The sequence below is a fragment of the Micromys minutus genome (genome assembly GCF_963924665.1).
Source record: "Micromys minutus genome assembly, chromosome: 3".
Classification (NCBI taxonomy): Eukaryota; Metazoa; Chordata; class Mammalia; order Rodentia; family Muridae; genus Micromys; species Micromys minutus.
Window position 1 is genome coordinate 57,284,464 of NC_137972.1, and position 19,645 is coordinate 57,304,108.

The window sequence follows — 19,645 nt, forward strand, 5'->3', positions numbered from 1 at the left end:
AAAAACTTCCAAGCAAATGGCCCCAAGAAACAAGCTGGAGTGGCCAATTTAATATCGAATAAAGTAGATTTTTAAACAAAAGTTATCCAAAATGATAAGGTAGAACGCTTTTTACTCATTACAGGAAAAATTTGTCAGGTGGAACTCTAAATCCTTAACATATATGCTCCAAATACAAGAGCACCCATATTCATAAAAGAAATCGGAATAAAGCTCAAAAAATACATTGCACCCTACACATTAATAGTGAGAGACCTCAATCCCCACACTAATCTACGGAAAGATCATAGAAACAGAAAATGAACAAGGACCCATTGAAACTATTAGACATTTTGAACCAATTGGAATTAATACACATCTACAGAACATATCATCCAATCCAAAAACAAAAGAATACACCTTCTTCTCAACACCTCACAGTCACAAAAAGGAGCCTCCATAGATGTAAGAAGATTGAAATACTCCCATGCACCCTATCAGAACACCATGGTCTAATGCTGGTCTTTAATAACGATACAGACAACAAAAAGCCCATATATACATGAAAACTAAACAATGCTCTATTAAAAGATAGCATGGTCAAAGAAGAAATAAAGAAAGAAATTAAGGATTTTCTAGAATTTAATGAAAACTAAAACACAACATACTCAAACCTATGGGATGCAATGAGAGCAATAATGAGAGGAAAACTCATAGCTCTAAGTACTTCCAAAAGGAACTGCAGAGAACATACACTAACAACTTGACGACAAAGTTGAAATCTCTAGAACAAAAGGAAAATGATAAACCCAACATTAGTAGATGGCAAGAAATACTCAGAGCAGAAATTGACTGAATAGAAACAGAAAGAACCATGCAAAAAACAACAAAAGCAAGAGCTGGATCTTTGAGAAAATCAACAAGATTGATAAACCCTTAGCCAGAATAACTAGAGGGCAAAAAGAGAATATCCAAATTAACAAAATCAAAAACGAAAGTGGAGACCTAACAACTGAAACTGAGATAACTCAAGAAATTATTAGATTCTAATACAAAAGCCTATAATCAACAAAGCTGGAAAATCTTGTAGAAATGGATGAAATCCTAGACAGATCCCACATACTAAAGTTAAACCAGGACCAGGGAAACCATTTAGTTAATCCCATAACACTTAAAGAAATAGAAGTAGTAATCAAAAGATTCTCAACCAAAAAAAAAAAAAAAAAAGAAAGAAAAGGTCCAGAGGGGCTCAGTGCAGAATTCTATCAGACATTTATTGTTGACCTAATAGCAATACTCTCCAAACTATTCTACAAAATAGAGTCAGATGGTGTACTACCTAACTCAATTTTGAAGTCTATAATAACCTTTGTTCCTAAACTACACAAAGACCTTAAAATTAAACTGGAATTAAGACCAATCTCACTTATTACCACTGATCCTTGCAAAACAAATCCAAGAACACATCAAAAAGATGATTCATTATGATCAAGTAGGCTTTATCCCTGGAATGGAGGGATAGTTTAACATATGAAAATACATCAAAGTAATCCACCATATAAACGAAATCAAAGAAATAAACCACATGCTCATCTCAATAGTTGCTGAGAAAGCATTTGACAAAATTAAAAACCCCTTCACTTTAAAAGTCTAGAAAGAACAGGAACCCAAGTCCCATACCTTAACATAATAAAAGCAATATACAGCAAACCAACAGCCAACATCAAACTTAACGGTGGGAAAATTGAAGCAATCCCTGTAAAATCAGGGACTTGACAAAGCTGCCCACTCTCCCCCTACCTATTCAACATAGAATTGGAAGTCCGGGCCTGAGCAATTCAATTAGACAGCAAACATAAATCAAAAGGATAGAAATTGGAAAGGAAGAAGTAAAAACATCACTATTTGCAGATGACATGATAGTGTACTTAAGCCACCCCACAAATTCCACCAGAGAACTAGAGCTGATAAAAAAGATCAGCAAAGTGTCTGGATATAAAATTAACTCAAACAAATCAGTAACCTTCCTATACTCAAAGGACAAACATCTGGAGAGAGAGATTAGGGAAAAGATACCCTTCACAATAGTCACAAAAACTATGAAATACCTCGGTGTGACTCTAACTAAGCAAGTGAAGGACTTGTATGACAAGAACTTCAAACCTCTAAGGAAGGAAATCGAGAAAGAGCTCAAAAAATGAATAGATCTCCCATGCTCATGGATTGGAAGGATCAACGTTTTATAAATGGCCATTTACCAAAAGCAATATACAATTTCAATGCAAATCCATCAAAATTCCTACCCAGTTCTTCATTGAGTTGGAAAGATCAATGTGCAATTTCATCTGGAATATCCAAAGATTTAGAATATAGAAATCCATTCTCAAAAAGAAGAAAACTTGCAGGAATCACTATCCCTGACTTCAAGCTATATTGTAAGGCAATTGTGCTGAAAACTGCATGGTACTGGTATAGAAGTAGGCACGTGGATCAATGGAAGAGAATGGAAGATCCAGAAATGAGCCCTCACATATACGGTCACTTGATTTTTGACAAAGGAGCTGTAAATATTCAATGGAAAAAGGACAGCCTATTCAACAAATGGTTTTGGTCCAACTGGCACTCAGCATTCAGAAGAATGAATATAGTCCCTTTCTTATCTCCTTGTACAAAGCTCAAGTGTAAGTGGATCAAAGATCTTCACATTAAACCAGGTACACTGAAACTTTTAGATGAGAAAGTAGGGAAAACCTTAGAACTCATAGGCACAGGAGAATATTTCCTGAACAGAACACCAATGGCTAGAGCTCTAAGGTCAAAGATTGACAAATGGTACTTAATGAGATTGCAAAGTTTCTGTAAGGCTAAAGACACTGTCAAGAAAACAAAACGGCAGCCAACAGCGTAGGGAAAGATCTTAACCAACACTACATCAGATAGAGGCCTAATATCCAAGATATGCAAAGAACTCAAAAAGCTTCACAACAGAGAATCAAACAACCCTATTAAAAAATGGGGTACAGACTTAAACATAAAGTTCTCAATTGAGAAATATTGAATGGCGGAGAAACATCTAAGGAAGTGCTCAACATCCTTAGCCATCAGGGAAATGCAAATCAAAACAACCCTGAGATTCTACCTCACACCAGTCAGATTGGCCAAGATCCAAAACTCAGATGACAGCAGATGCTGGCAAAGATGTGGAGAAGAGGAACACTTTTCCACTGCTGGTGGGGTTGCAAACTGATACAACCACTCTGGAAATCAGTCTGGCGATTCCTCAGAAATTTGGACATAGTACTACCTGAACATCCAGCTATTCCACTTCTGGGCATATACTCCAGAGACACTCCAATGTACAACAAAGATGCATGCACCATAATGTTCATAGCAGCTCTATTTATAATAGCCAGAAACTGGAAAGAACCCAGATGTCCTTCAGTAGATGAATGGATACAAAAATTGTGGTACATTTACACAATGGAGTACTACTCAGCTATCAGAAAAATAACCTTATGAAATTCTTAAGAAAATGGATGCATCTAGAGAATATCATCCTAAGCGAGATAACCCAGTCACAAAATAACAGATATAATATGCAATCACTGATAATGGGATACTAACCCCAGAAAGCTTGGAATACCCCAGAAGGAAGTTACAGACTGTGTGAAGTTCAAGAAAAAAAAAATGTAGGTCAGCTTTTCACTCTGCATAGGCATTAACTCAGCTACACAACTTTGTGGGATTGTGTTGCTTTGGCTGTGATCTGAGAATGGTGCCTTTGTTTCATGTATGTGGACCAAGATCTTACTTTCATGACAACAACTATGCTTTTCATATTCTTTCAAAAAAAAAAAAAAGAATGGCATAAGCTATCTTGGGTTATAATATTGAGTCAGAAATGTGGCTTAAATCACTTGAAAAATATTGAAAATAATTTGTCAAATCATCCAACATTTGTCTTTAAACGGATTTTGAAAATTGGTAGAGTTAACATCCATAATATTTTTTGCTTCAAAATGGAATTTCACAGTCAAATGTGGTCATACAAATAAAATGTGATTTAGAGATGCTTCTTATGAATACATCCTATTTTTCTTCCCTTCTGTTCTGCATCCACCACCTCTCCTTCATCCTACCATTGATCATATTAATACAAGTTTATATTTCATCCTGTCTGTTCAACATAGCTTGGGGTATTAACCTCATAGTAACGGGAATTATACATTTATTTCTAACCTCAATCAGAGCAGTAAGATGTAGACTGGAAAGATTAGAAGTCTTCAGTCATTAAATTCATCTTTTAGGAACATGACAGTGACTTTTGCTTCCTGTTTTTCTATAAAAGAAATGCATCTTTTTCATGCTGGTTTGACAATGTAAGGTTCTTATATTAATCAGACATTCTATACAGCGCCCTCTATAAGAGAAGAATTTTAATCACGTTCACACAGCATTACTTTCTAATTTCCTTGTTAACAAACTTTTGCCAAATACTAGTTTAAAGCAAACCAAGTTAAGAAACTTGGATTTATTATCCTCCTTAACAGTCTCAGTAGTTCAAAATCTGTGTCTTGGGGCACTGCTCATTTCTGCATGCCCTAGCAGACCACTCATTTCCTCTTGTTTCCAGGTGCCTAGTGTCCCCAGGGGTTAGCTCTGAAAGTCCTTACTTTATCAGAAATTCCGAGACTTTTGTCTTTCCGACAATCTTTTTTTTATTTTATGCATGAATTGTATCTCTTTTTTTCTCTCTTACAACTTTATTTTAAAAAGAAGGATACATATACAGATTTTTAAAGGCATTTGGCATAACACTATATGAATATTTTTTCAATACTTAATTCTTTTAGAGGTTTGATAGCTTGCATTGAAATCCCACTAGTTACCATAAACATAAAGTACATGTAGAACAGAATGTAACATGGAAACAGTCAGTTTTCTTGGTGAGTATAGATTAAGAATAATGATCTTTGAATACCAAAAATTGCCACAAGGCTATATTCTTAGCCCTTGGAGCAGGGTCGGGCCTGGTTAGTCCTTGGATGGGAGTGCGAAAAACTTTTCACTCATTCTTTGTTTACTCCATCCAGAGTCTCTCACTGCTTTGAACCAGCATATTTAAGAAACATTTATAAAATAAGATTTTTACAAATTTTAGGTAATACAAATTAAATGGCCTCTTGTTCAATAAAACGCGATATCTATAGACTCCAGAGTTTCAAATACAGAAATTTAAGGGATCCATTAGTCTACTGGTGTCCCTGACCTTACTACGAGTTTTTTTATTTGTGTTACTGGTAATTTTATGAATGGCAGATACCCTTGAGTTCCTCACCATGGTTACCCAGTAAGGTTCCCTTTCTTCTCCTGTACTTAAGTAGTGTGCTTGTGACACTCTTCACTACTTAGTTCACTCATTAGTCTTCTTTATCCCTTTAAATAATTAAATAAATTTAAATAATAAAAATAACTTTTTATTAGACACATTTTCATTTATTTAATATTTAATTTTTTAGGATACATGAATAATATCTCTTCAATGTAGATCACAAACATTTAACTGAAGTTGACTTCCTTTGAGATTGCAGTCCTATATGATCATAAATAAGAGACACCAATATTGTATATTTCTACTGTACAGATAGTAATATAATATTTAACCAAATATGCTACATTAACATAGATATTGCTGGCAGTCTGAGGTAGGCATTGAAAATTTCCAACCCACTCATGAAAAGGTAAAATTATATTGTCCTAGAAACTGACAATTTTTCTGGATACTTACAGCTTTCTCCACATCGTATAAATAAAATATTGCCCATTTTGTTGTTTTAAAAAAGAGACAGAGATAGCACTAGCCAAAAATTATTCACATGGAGAAAAAATGTTTTAGGCAAACATAAAATATAATGTTCTGTCATGCATAAAGCCACCTTCCTTCTTCTGCCTTCTTGATACATTTGTCCTATAGGGTAGATATGAGACTTTTTAAAAAAAAAAAAAAAAAAAAAAAAAACAAAAAACTTTATTTTACAAAACCAAGATAAATGTACAGATTTTAAACATTTTTTTTGCTTAAAATCATACATTTTTGTCAGTACTGTTTTTTCAGATTTTAAAATAAATTTTACATAAAACTATATGAATATATATTTTTAGTCAGTACTTGATTTTTTCAAAGGCTTGACATTATGCATTGAATACCTAATAGTTACAATGAGCGTAAAGTACATGCAAAACAAAACGCAACATGGAAATAGTCAAAATCTTCTTGTTTTGTAAATATTTTTTTGTTTTGTTTTCTTTATTTCTTGGACTACATACAGTCTGTGAGTGAATCTGGGGTAGTGCAAGCCTCTGGGGTTAGCATCCCACTATCAGTGACTGCATATTATATCTGTTCTTTTGTGACTGGGTTATCTCACTCAGGATGATATTCTATAGATGCAGCCATTTTCTTAAGAATTTGGTTAAGTCATTGTTTCTGGTGGCTGAGTAGTATTCCATTGTGTAAATGTACCACAATTTTTGTATCCATTCATCTTCTGAAGGACATCTGGGTTCTTTCCAGCTTCTGGCTACTATAAATAGAGCTGCTATGAACATTGTGGTGCATATATCTTTGTTGTGTATTAAAGTGTCTCTGGAGTATATGCCCAGGAGTGGAATAGCTGGGTCTTCAGGTAGTACTATATCCAATTTTCAGAGGTACCGCCAGACTGATTTCCAGAGTGGTTGTATTAGTTTGCAAACCCACCAACAGTGGAGAAGTATTCCTCTTTCTCTGCAACCTCGCCAGCATTTGCTGTCATCTGAGTATTGGATCTTGGCCAATCTGACTGGTGTGAGGTGGAATCTCAGGGTTGTTTTGATTTGCATTTCCCTGATGGCTAAGGATGTCAAGCACTTCCTCAGATGTTTCTCGGCCATTCAGTGTTTCTCAACTGAGAATCTTTTGTTTAGCTCTGTACCCCATTATTTAATAGGGTTATTTGATTCTCTGGTGTCTAGCTTTTTGAGTTCCTTGTATAACTTGATTTTTAGGCCTCTATCTGATGTGGTGTTGGTAAAGATCTTTTTCCATTTTGTTGGTTGCCATTTTGTTTCCTGACAATGTCCTTAATCTTACAGAAACTTTGCAGTCTCAATAAGTTCCATTTGTTAATCTTTGACCTTAGAGCTTGAGCCATTGGTGTTTTCTTCAAGAAATTTTCTCCTGTGCCTATGTGTTCTAAGGTTTTCCCTACTTTCTCATCCAATAGTTTCAGTGTATCTGGTTTAATGTAGAGATCTTTGATCAACTTACACTTGAGCTTAGTACAAGGAGATACGAAAGAGTCTATTTTAATTTTTTTGCATGATGAGTGCCAGTTGGACCAGCACCATTTGTTAAATAGGCTGTCCTTTTTCCATTGAATGTTTACTGCTTCTTTGTCAATAATCAGGTGATCATATACATGAGGGATCATTTCTGGATCTTCTATTTTATTCCATTGATCCACATGCCTATTTCTGTACCAGTACCATGCAGTTTTCCGCACAATTGCCTTGTAATATAGCTTGAGGTCTGGGATAGTGATTCCCGCAGATGTTTTTCATTGTTGAGGATGAATTTTGCTATTCTAGGTCTTTTGTTATTCCATATGAAATTGCACATTGATCTTTCCAATTCCTTGAAGAACTGGGTTGGAATTTTGATGCGGATTGCATTGAATCTCTAAATTGCTTTTGGTAGGATGACCATTTTTAAGATGTTGATCTTTCCAATCCATGAGCATGGGAGATCTTTCTATTTTCTGAGATCCTCCTCAATTTCTTGCTTTAGAGGTTTGAAGTTCTTGTCATACAGGTCCTTCACTTGCTTCGTTAGAGTCACACCAATGTATTTCATATTTATTATTGACTATTGTGAAGGGTACCTTTTCCCTAATTTCTTTCTCCACATGTTTGTCCTTTGAGCATAGGAAGGCTACTGATTGGTTCGAGTTAATTTTGTATCCAGCTACTTTGCTGAACTTGTTTATCAGCTGTAGGAGTTCCCTGGTGTAATTTTTGGGGTCACACAAGTACACTATCATGTCATCGGCAAAAAGTGATGTTTTTATCTCTTGCTTTCCGATTTGTATCCCCTTGATCTCCTTTTGATGTCTAATTACTCCAGCCAGGACTTCCAGTACTATGTTGAATAGGTAGGGGGAGAGTGGGCAGCCTTGTCGAGTCCCTGATTTTAGTGGTATTGTTTCAAGTTTCTCGCCATTAAGTTTGATGTTTGCTGTTGGTTTGCTGTATATTGCTTTTATTAATGTTTAAGTATGGGCCTTGGATTCCTGTTCTTTCCAGAACTTTTAACATGAAGGGGTGTTGGATTTTGTCAAATGCTTTCTCAGCACCTTGTGAGATGACCTTGTGATTTTGATCTTTGAGTTTGTCTATACAGTGGATTAAGTTGATGGATTTCCTTATATTAAACCATCCCTGCATCCCAGGGATGAAGCCTACTTGTTCATGATGAATGATCATTTTGATGTGTTCTTGGATTCGGTTTGCAAGGACTTTGTTGAGTATTTTTGCATCAGTGTTCATAAGTGAGATTGGTCTGAAGTTCTCTTTCCTTGTAGGGTCTTTTTGTGGTTTGGTCTATGTTTACAATGTTGTCTTCTGCCCCTGACATTCTCTTTTCCATCTCTTGTAATCTATTGGAAATGCTTGCTTCTGTGACTCCTGATTTTTTCTTTAGGTGTTCTACCTCTATGGTTATCTCTTTTAGTGTTTTCTTTATTGTGTCAATTTCTGTTTTAAGTTCTCTCTTCCATTCCTTTATCTCTTTGGTTGTGTTTTCCTGTAGTTCTTTGATTTCTTTTTTTCCTCCTTAAAAGTTTCTGAATCTTTTTGCTTTTCCTCCTGTTCTTGTTTAATTATCTCTATCAGCATATTGAGGTATGATTTCAGGTCTGTGTCTTCTTTTCTGGAGTGTTTGGAATTCCGATGTTTGCTGTTATGGGAGAGCTGGGTTCTGGTGTTGCCAGGTTGTCTTGGTTTCCTTGGGATATACTCTTTCGCTTTCCTCTTGTCATTTGGTTGTCAGTGATATGTTCTTGCCTTTCTCTTGTATCTAGTCTGTGTCCCTGGATCTCAACTGGTCCAGGTGGTCCAGGTTGAGCCCTGTTCTATGCCTCCGAGTCGCCGGGTGGCAACAGAAGTTTCAAAGTTTTGTTCCTGGTCGCTGGATCAGGCAGGGCAGAGCAGGGCAAGGCAGGGGGTGCACTTTCCATGTGCACTCCGCAGAAATCTCTCTGCTCCCTTGCAGCCCAGGTCTCCCACCAACCAGTTGCTCAGCCTCTATGAGCCGCCCTTCCTGGTGGCAGATGGGCCAGGCTCTGCTCTGCGTCCTGAAGTCGCCTGCAATTTCTGTGCAGGTTTTTATAGTGTAAAACATATAGCATAAAATTATATATAAATGATTTTCTCTTCTCTTAAAGTAAAAAAAATATGTGCATAGTAATTTTTTAGACTATATACTCCTGCTAGGGTTTCTTAGCCCTCAGGCCATACATTTATTATACTTGTTTCTATGTGTTATAAATTTTTTCCCAAAGGGACAATAACAATTTTTTGTTCCTAGTAGTAATTATAGCATGTGCTTTTATAGTTTCCAACATCCTGTCAATTGCTAATCTTTACAGTAATTAAATTGGTGTTGCTGTGAAACCTTTTAAATAATGCTGTGTAAATATTTAGTATTGTGTGTGTTGTTTTGATAAGAATATGTATAATATTAAAAAGCCTGAGATTACAAAATAAAACCATGCATGGAGACATATTCACCTGGAGCTTCAGAAAACAAGACAAAACAATGATAAACTTTGTATGCAGTGCTTTTGTGGAACCAATATATTCACTTACTAGCAAAGGAGCCATGCGTTATAAGAGAGGTTACAAAGCTAGTTTTCCTGTAGTTTCAAATTTATCCTGGGTTTATTGTTGGTAAAGAAATAGAATTTTCTAAATACCAATATACTAAGAACAATAATCCTTAAAAGTGATTAAAATGTAGTTGATAGTAAAATTAAAAATCTTTAAATGAAGTTCCATTTTTTTCAGAATAGCCATGCAAACTTCATAGAAGTTAATTGAGGTGTATAGAATTTGGGATTGGGCAAACATTTGGCCACATTCCTTAAATAAGTTGTGAAATGGATTTTTATTTGTTAGTTTATTAAAAAGAGTGATTTTATAAAAATAGATATCTATATTTACAAATGTATGTTACCTAGATTATTTCAGTTTTAAACTAACAGAGATGATGCTAACTGTGTAAAGAAAGCTTTTGAATTTTTCCAAATTATTGTACACATCATAGTACATTGAGTAGATGTATATTAATTTCCATTCAATCGAGGCAAAGTTTTCATTTTAAGAAATATATTTAATAAAAGCAATTAGGTTTTTTGTTTGTTTAAATATACTAATCATAGATTGAGAAAGTCCTATTTTTCTTGATTTTTGATTATTTTTATTATAGATGTGTGATCACTTTCTTAATTTTCTGAATGTATTCAATGACTGTTTTCCCTTCTTGCTTTTATAGCTGATACAGTACTGAGGACAATTAAATGGCTTAACATGGCTTAATACAATCAGAATTTATTTTCCTATAGTTTTGTAAGCTATAGATTTGCAATCAAAGTTTTAATCAGGCTACATTCTTGGCCTGATATTCTTGGAGTCCAGAGAATTCAACTCAGTATAATTAAGAGTAAATATTTTTCTGGCTGATTTAGAGAGACCCTTTCTAGCTGGAACAGATCCTGGTGTTACTAGGCTTGTAGATGCATCCATCCTGTTGGCAACTCTTTATCCACTTGATACTGTTCCACGTCCATCTCTCTAAGTTGTTTTTGATTTCACTCCTTTTCTTTAGCAATATCAGTCATTGAACATGAGCTCATCCTAAATCCAGGAAAGGTACATTTACAAATCTGTTCCTAATTAAGCTGTCAGAGATATTATTGCTAAATTAGGTCAAGTACTGAGGTTCTGGTACAACATGTATAAGTGGTAAAGAGATTGTTTCCATTCATAATGAATGTCCTTTTTGGAGTTGTGTCAACTTGACACACAAACTAGAATTATCTGAAAGGAGGGAGCCTCAATTGAGTAAATGCCTCTGTAAGATCCAGTTAAAATGACTTTTCTATCTGTGGGTAGGTCCTTGAGAAATACCCAATCTGTAGTGTGTATTTCTATCTGTGCAGTGGTGACTCTGTGTTCTAGGACAAAGCTGAGTGAGAAGCAAGCAGGTAAGAAGTACAACCTCCCCCCCAACCCACAGTGGTTTCTACGTCAGCTACTACCTCCAGGATCTTACCCTGTTTAAATTAACAACCTGATATATTTCAATGCTGAGCATTAGAAAGTTTAAACATCATGGAAGCTAAACCCTAATAAAACATTTGCTCCCCAATTTGCTTTTTTATCAGAGTGTTCCAGCATAGCAATAGAAACCCTAATTAAGATAATGAAATACATTGACTAATTTTTACATATTAAACAATCTTGGCTTCACTGAATAAAATGTTACTGGTAATTATATACTATAAAATTTAAATTTTAATATAAATGGATTTTCTTAGAAATTGTGTTATAAGTTTATTAAAGATATTAGTTGGTAGTCTTGTATCAGTGTAACATTTTGAGAGTCATACTAGGCCATCCTCTGTTACATATGCAACTAGAGCAATAGGTTTCTCCATGTACATCCTTTGGTTGATGGTTCATTCCCTGGGAATTAAGGAGTGTCTAGTTGGTTGATTTTGTTCTTCCTATGGGGTTACAAACCCCTTCAGCTCTTTCAGTCTTTCCTTTAACTCTTCCATTGGGATACCCATGCTTAGTCAAATGGTTGGCTGCGGGCATCCACATCTGTATTGGTGATGCTCTGGAAGCAGCTCAAACTTTTCAAAGAAACACTGGCATTGATGCATAATGTTGAAAAGGCTAGACCATCCCTATGCTAGTTTAGAAATCAAAGGTAATAAAAAAGAATTACCTTATCTGGCATTAGTGGGAGGGAGAGACTCTTGTTCCTGTGTAGGTTTGATTCCCCAGAGAAGGAAAGTGCTTAGGGAGAGTGAGGTGAGAGTGAGTAGGTAGGTGAGGAAGCACCCTCATAGAAGCAGGAGGAGGAGGTGATATAGGAGGTTCACAGAGGGAAAAGCAGGAAGGGGAATAACATTTGACATGTAAATAAATAAAATAAACAATAAAAACTTTTTAAAAAGAAGCTGAGATTTAATTCTCTCTCTCTCTCTTTCTCTCTCTCTCTCTCTCTCTCTCTCTCTCTCTCTCTCTCTCACACACACACACACACACACACACACACACACAAGTTTAAACTAAGCTGTGCCTGGCATCACTACAAGTGAATTTACTACCTTGGTCTTACCAATAAACCCAAACCTGTTTTTATGTTATCTACTTTCTGATTTTTTGGGGTCTGTGTTGTTAGACCAGGGTTCAGTGACTGAGAGTTAAGCACTGCCTAGCAAATTTTGAATCCATGTCATAGGCACCACTTTTCCAGATGGGTTTCTTTCAGGCTACTAAACAGTTTTTGGACTGCCATAGTTAATTTTCTGAAGGTACTTTGTTCAGTCTCTAGCCATATGAAACTATTGTGAAAACTCTATTTACACTAGATACCAGGTTCTCTTATCTGACTCCTCGTAAGAGTAATTGTGCTGGTCACAACCTTGATCAAGGACCTGCTAAATAGTTATTGAACAAAAGCCAAATTATGACCTTGTCTTCATCTACTAGACCTTAGGATTCTATACCTTTTTACAGTGCCTAGGAAATAATTTTAGAACATGAATATGGGTGTGTTAAAAAGTCTTTCACTTGATAACAGGTAGATGTAGTGTCTGGAATCTGACCATCTTGAGCACAGCTCATTAGATTCCACTCTGCTCTCAAGGCACCTTGATTTATTATATTCATTATATGCATCATATTGTATAATTTCTGGATGCAGTTTTTACTCTCTAGATGTTTTGTTGCTTGAAATATTTTATTTGCTTTGACAGTTAGCCCAAAGATTTAAATTATAAAGTGAGAATAAAATAAATAAATATATTAATAAATAAGTCGTTGTTGCTAAGAAGTAGGCTCTGAGCACCCAAGAAAAAGCGAAGAGAAAAAAAAAGTATCTAAAGGAAAAAAAAAAAAAAAAAAAACATAAGACTGGATTATTGATTACTAGGGTGGGGCTTTGAACAAGACACTGGTCCTATTCAGCACAAATGCTCTTAAATTTCATCTAACTTGACAGGTACTTTTAATCAGCAATATGATAAAATAACCACACACACTAGCATCAGCAATGGAAATTTGATGCCCTGTAACCTCTACTTTAAAGTAGCTCATCCACATTTTTAAATAGATCCTAGCAAATTTGCTTTTAGTTACAAGGCAATATGTAGCCAGTACTTCCTGACATTCATAGCACCCTTTGTGATACCACTTAGAACTTATCAGAAATCTAAAGACAGACATCATTGAGCAGCTCCTGATACTTTATGTTTTAAAAGGAAAATGCTTGGCAAAACATGTAGTATTGATTATTCCTCATATTTCTAGGAATTTTGTTTTAAATTCAAAGGAATTGTGGTTATAAAAGAGTTGAGAATCATATGACTAGAAAAAAAGTCAAAGGGCAGGATTTATAGTGTAAGAGATAGTAGAACAATGATGAATTTAAAAGCAATTTTTTTTTCCTATTGGAGGACTTAAAGCAAATTAATTATTATGTGTATTTGTACACATTTGTGAGCACTCCCAAAGGTAACTAGCAACACGTAAAGGACTGAAAGCAGGTCTGTTTCCTAAAGTAGATTTTAAAGAATTGTGTTCCAAACATTGGACCATGACCTTCCACTGTCAGATATGTCTCATCAATGAAGATTCTCTACATGTTTTGCTTTAATTACTTTTTTTATTATTGTGATAAAACACAATTTTAAAAGTAACTTTCAAAAATGTTTAATATGGGAGCTTCAGTTTTAGAGGTGTTAGAGTTTGAGAATTACCAGAAGAACTCAAGATTTGAATAATATTCAGGAACAAAAAGTGTTTATTCTGCAGAAATTACCAACATACAAGGGCCATCATCACCTAAGAATGGTTACACAGACAGAGACACTCAAGCCTCTTTTACACTGGAACTACTTGTTAAAGAGCACATTCAAAGAGATTGTAAAAGTATTAACCAGCAATAATTAAATAAAGAAGCTAAGTATTTGCACTAAAGGTGCAAGAACAGAAGATAAAATATTAACTGTGTTTATCTATATTAAACTTCAATTATATCTTAGTCATGGTCTTTAACTCACCATAATCCTATAAATAGCAAATGTAATAACAGATGATGAGTGTTTAGCCAGGTAATTACTCTTAGTTGTTATGTTAGTAGACATTCTCTGTTATTCAATGTATGACATGAATTTAGTGACAACTTGTAGTGAACTTTTTACCATGTTTTCATGCACTCTGAAAGAGGTACAAGTGCTGAGAACAAAGAACAGAGATGAGCTTCCTTCTATGTCTTCCCAACTAGTGAAATTTCTGCAGAGATAGAACAAAAGCTACTTTACCAAATCCTCCTGATATTTTACTATGAGATGCTAAACCAGAGACTGCAGCTTCTAGCCTCAAAACAAAATAGACACACTGGTTAGCTGAAGAAGCAAAGTAACTTACATATAAGATAGGTAAACATTTTATTATATTGTTAGCAGTAGACAATTTAATACCTCATTGATGGGTACTAGGATGCCCTATATGGGCTACATTCCTGTGTCATAAATAATTAACAACATGTAAGGCTTCTCAGCACAGATGACCTATGCTGAGATAAGAATAGCTCATTTATGAGGTTATCTTAAAGTTATGCCTCAAGTGGGGACTTTTATTGTCTCATTCCTGGATTTTGGGATCTGCTTCTTCTAGAGCAAATGTTTTATAGATTACTTTCTGAGTGAATACAAAATGGAATAAAAGGACCCTTTGGAGGGTTGGAAGCAATGAACATCATGAAAAGAAAAATGGTATCAGACAGGCAGCATTGAGTTGGAGCAGTAGGAAAGAGCTAACTTCTTAATCTAAATTTATGAGGAAGAGAGAGAAAAAGAGAGATAGAGAGAAAAAATGAGAGAGAGAGAGAGAGAGAGAGAGAGAGAGAGAGAGAGAGAGAGAGAGAGAGAGAGAGAGAGAGAACACTGGGAAGCTCAAGAGTCTTTAGAAACTTCAAAGTCTACTCTAGTGAAACATCTCCAACAATCAACAATACCATACCTGCTAATCCTTAAAGAAATAGTTCTATTAACTGGGGACCAATTATTCAAATAGACAAGAATATGGAAGGTTTTCCCATTCAAACCACTATATTCCATACCTTAACCCCGATAGGCTAGTGTCCATATAATAATACAAAATGCAATCCAATTTCAAAGGTTTCTGTAGTCTTTCAGTCTTAACAGTTTAAAAGTCTAAAGTCTTTTCTAAGACTCAAATCAATCTCTTAATTATAAACCGATGTAAAACAAACAAACAAACAAAAAACAACTATTAAATTATGTTCTTTCAAACTTCACTGGCATAGCATATACATTACATATGATAAAACTCCATAACCAAGAAAACTTAAATAAAACACTAAGCAGTTAACTTAAACAGTGGATCTTAAGCAGTTTCAGTGAGTTAGGGTTTATGACCCTACCCTTTAAGCCAGGAACATGGCAATAGTCATGGTGTTAAACGAACCACTAAAAACTTCTTGGACCACAATTACCACAAAGCAGAGAGATTAATTGAATATGTCAAATGATCTTGAAACCTCAATACCTCTACTAGTGACAGTGTTTTCCACCAAGACATCCTAATCCTTTCCAAAGAGTTTTACCAACTGGGGTCTGAGTATTCAAATATACAGTCCTCAGCCAATTCCCATTTGAACTACAACAACTCTCTTATAGATGTCACCAACTAAAATTGAAAAATAAAAATAAATATAATTGTACTTTTAAAAATAGATCTAAATGGCATTGGTCAACATGTGATAATTTTTCCCATAGAGTGCATTTAAGATAGAAAATAGTGAAAGGAGCAGGGTAATCCTCTTCAGTGTCTGGTTTAAGACTAGTTTTCTTAACATCTATTCTTACATAATGACAGAAAAGAAAGCTCCAGCTAGCAGCTTATTGGTAAAAGTAATAAAGATGAATAAGCAATTACATTAACAACATTAGCTCTGATTTTTTCCCAAAATTACTGACTTATGGAGGTGTATTTGGAAATTTAATAAACAAAGAGAAATTAGTACAATATGCCTTGCGATTAAACATAACTTAGTTGAACATGGAAATGCACATACATTAATCCCAACACCCAGTAGACAGAAACAGGCTTGTAACTTTGAGGATAGCCCAGTTTACCCACTGGGAGAAATCAAAGTGAAAATGAAGTTAATAATAAAGCAATGAGTTAACTAAGCCCACAAATTAAAAAATATGAAATATAGGCTAAACTTATGCTATAACAATAATTCATTCATAAAGCACAATTTCACAGGAGTAAAAGGTCTTAACACTCTATGTAGCACTCTTTTGAATTGTGTGGCTACCATGGACACACTCTGTTCAATCAAGGTTTTGTTGCCTGAAATGTTGTTCTTGCTAAATATGTGTAGATCTAGATGCATCACTCTATAGAAATGAATGGGTGTTGCTGTTTGTTTTGTTTGTTGAAACAGTTTCCACGAGGAGTATATATAGTTTTCGTTTGATAGACTTTGGTCTCTCAGCAGCATGATCAGTGGTCTTGTTTTGTAATTTTATCTTATACAAAGCCAACCCCATGATTTATACAGGAAGGTGGGAGACTCAGAAAACCATAAATATTATAAGAGACTCTAACATCTAATAATGCCTAAGTACTTTCTCATGAAGACCATAAATTATGAACATATATTTGTGAAATTGCGACTGGTTGCATATAAACACTAAGGTGTAGCTTTTCTTGACATTAATGGATGTTGGAGATGCTGGTTTTGGTGATGGAGCTTACAAAATTATTCACATTTCTATATGCTGCCCAAAAGGCCTATTGGTTCACCACACTGAGGTCAAGTCACTTATTTATTTTGATGTTTTTTCTTTCTTTATAGATTGAATTGAAATGGAAATGTGGGCAAAAAATTATAATCAGGGTTTTTTATTCTAGCAAATGCTGTATTTAAAAATAAAGCCTATATAAAACTCAAAACATTGCCAGAAATCTTCTAGACAGACTTAAATTTTCAGCTAAGTGGAAGAATATAAAATCAATATACAAAAATCAGCAGCTCTTTTATATACCAATAACAAACTTAGGATAAAATATTAGAAAAACACATTCACTCACAATAGTCTTAAATAACTAAAACTCTAGAACAATTCTAAGAAGCTAAGGGAAAATCTTCCAAAATAAAACCTTCAATTGTCTGAAGAACAAAGAGGAAGGCAAAAAATAGGAAAAAAAGACCCTATGCTAATAATTTTATAGAATTAATATTGTATATAAAAGTCATTCTTTCTAAAGAAATTTATAGATTCAATTTAGTCACTTTAGACATTGTTAGCAATTAGTGAACAAAAATTTAAAGTATTTTGGAAATTCATTCTACAATTTTCAAAATGAAGAAGGTTAAGAAAACAAATGAAAACAAATGCTTGCTAGGATTTAGAAAATCAGTACACTTGTGAACAGTTTGTGGAAGTCTCTAACCTACTACAAAAATGCCTATTCATCCATGTTTATTTCTGCTCTGTTAACAATACATGGGGAAGGACAGGAGATAATAAGCCTGCATGGCTATCTTTTGTAACTTGTAAGGTTCCAGTGGTGCAAATGGTATACTAACTCAGTCACAAAGCTTTGATCTACAATATGCCCTACTTGCAAGATGTGATGGGGTAGTGGTAGTGCAGAACATGTGTTAGTGACCAACCAATGACTGGTCTAGTCCTGTTCAAAGCATTAAATAGAACCTGAGGCACCCCAGTGAAGAGGAAAAGGAAAAATTGTAGAAGCCATAAGAAGCCAAAGCCACCCCAAGAACATGGCCCACAAAAACAATTTGGCAGGGCTCCTAGAGTCTCACAAATATTGAAGCAACTATTTTAGAGCCTGTGTGTGTCTGACTTCAGTCCTTTGGACCAAAGTCATTAACTTTGTTACTGTTTTTAGGCTTAGTGATCTACTGAAAGTCCTAATATCAGAATGGTGATTATGTCTGACTTGTATGTTTGCTCTTGAGATTTTTTTTGCTTCTACTGGGCTGCTTTGTCTAGTCCTAATATAATTGTTTATGCCTATACTTATTTTAACTTGTTAACTAATGGTTGGTATGATACCCAGGGAGGCTGGCCCGTTCTGTACAGACATTGAGGAGGAGGAGATATGGTAAAGAGAGGAAGAAGTGCCAGAGATAAATTTTGAAATAGTGAAAGGAGGGAAAACTATGATTGGAATGTATTATATGAGAAAAATACATTAAAAAAAGAAAGAAAGAGAAAAATTATAGAAACCATAAAACCTAAAACAACAAAGAGAACAATTACACCCATCAACAACAACAACAACAACAAACAATACCTGGAAAATAAGGCAGCCAAAATATTCTTCAACATTGAGTAATATTGTAAAGAAAATTGATGTGATGAATGAGTAAAGGAAGTATAGTATATATGCACAATAGAAATTTAAGTGACTGTAAGGACAGAAAACAATAAAATTTGCAGGTAAATGGGTGGAACTGGATAGAGTAGTCCTAAGTGATTCATACTCAGAAAGACAGACTATATTCTTTTCTGTAATATGTAAATTATAACTTTTAAGTTTCAATTTTAAACTTGTTCACACATTATTAAGAGGGACTTAGCTAATATTCCCAAAGACAGAATTTTTAATTTATAAGGATGCGTCAAATTACTGTTCACTAATCAAATAGTTTGCAGGAAAGAATTATTGTTTTTTAAGATTAGGACAATTAAGAATAGAGAATTGAAACAAAATTTTAGGTGATACACAGTTCAGTTTCTCTTTCTGATACAGCTATAGGTAATATTTATGATGAAATTAATGCAAAGTAAGTGTTTTAGTCGAGATTCTCTAGAGTCATAGAACTTATGGGTAATCTCTATATCATAAGGGAACTTTATGGTGATTTACAGTCTGTAGTCCAACTTCCCAACAATTGTCAGCAGCAACTGTGATTGGAAGTCCAAGAATCTAGCAGATGTTTGATCCTAAAAGACAAGGAGGAGAAGAGAGGAAGCCTTCCTTCTTCCAAAGTCCTTATGCAGGTCTCCAACAGAAGGTCTGTCTGAGATTAAAGGTGTATACCATCATGCCTGGATCTAGAACTTGCTTTGTCCCAGTTGATCTTGAGCTCAGACATCTCCTTGCCTTAGTGTCCTGGGATTCATAGCCTCTATTCCTCAAGAACAGGATCACAGGTGAGCCTCCAAATTCCAGATTTTGGTTCATTCCAGATATAATCAAGTTGATAACCAGGAATAGTCACTATATATTAGTAATTTTACAAGCATATCTATTAATAAGACCT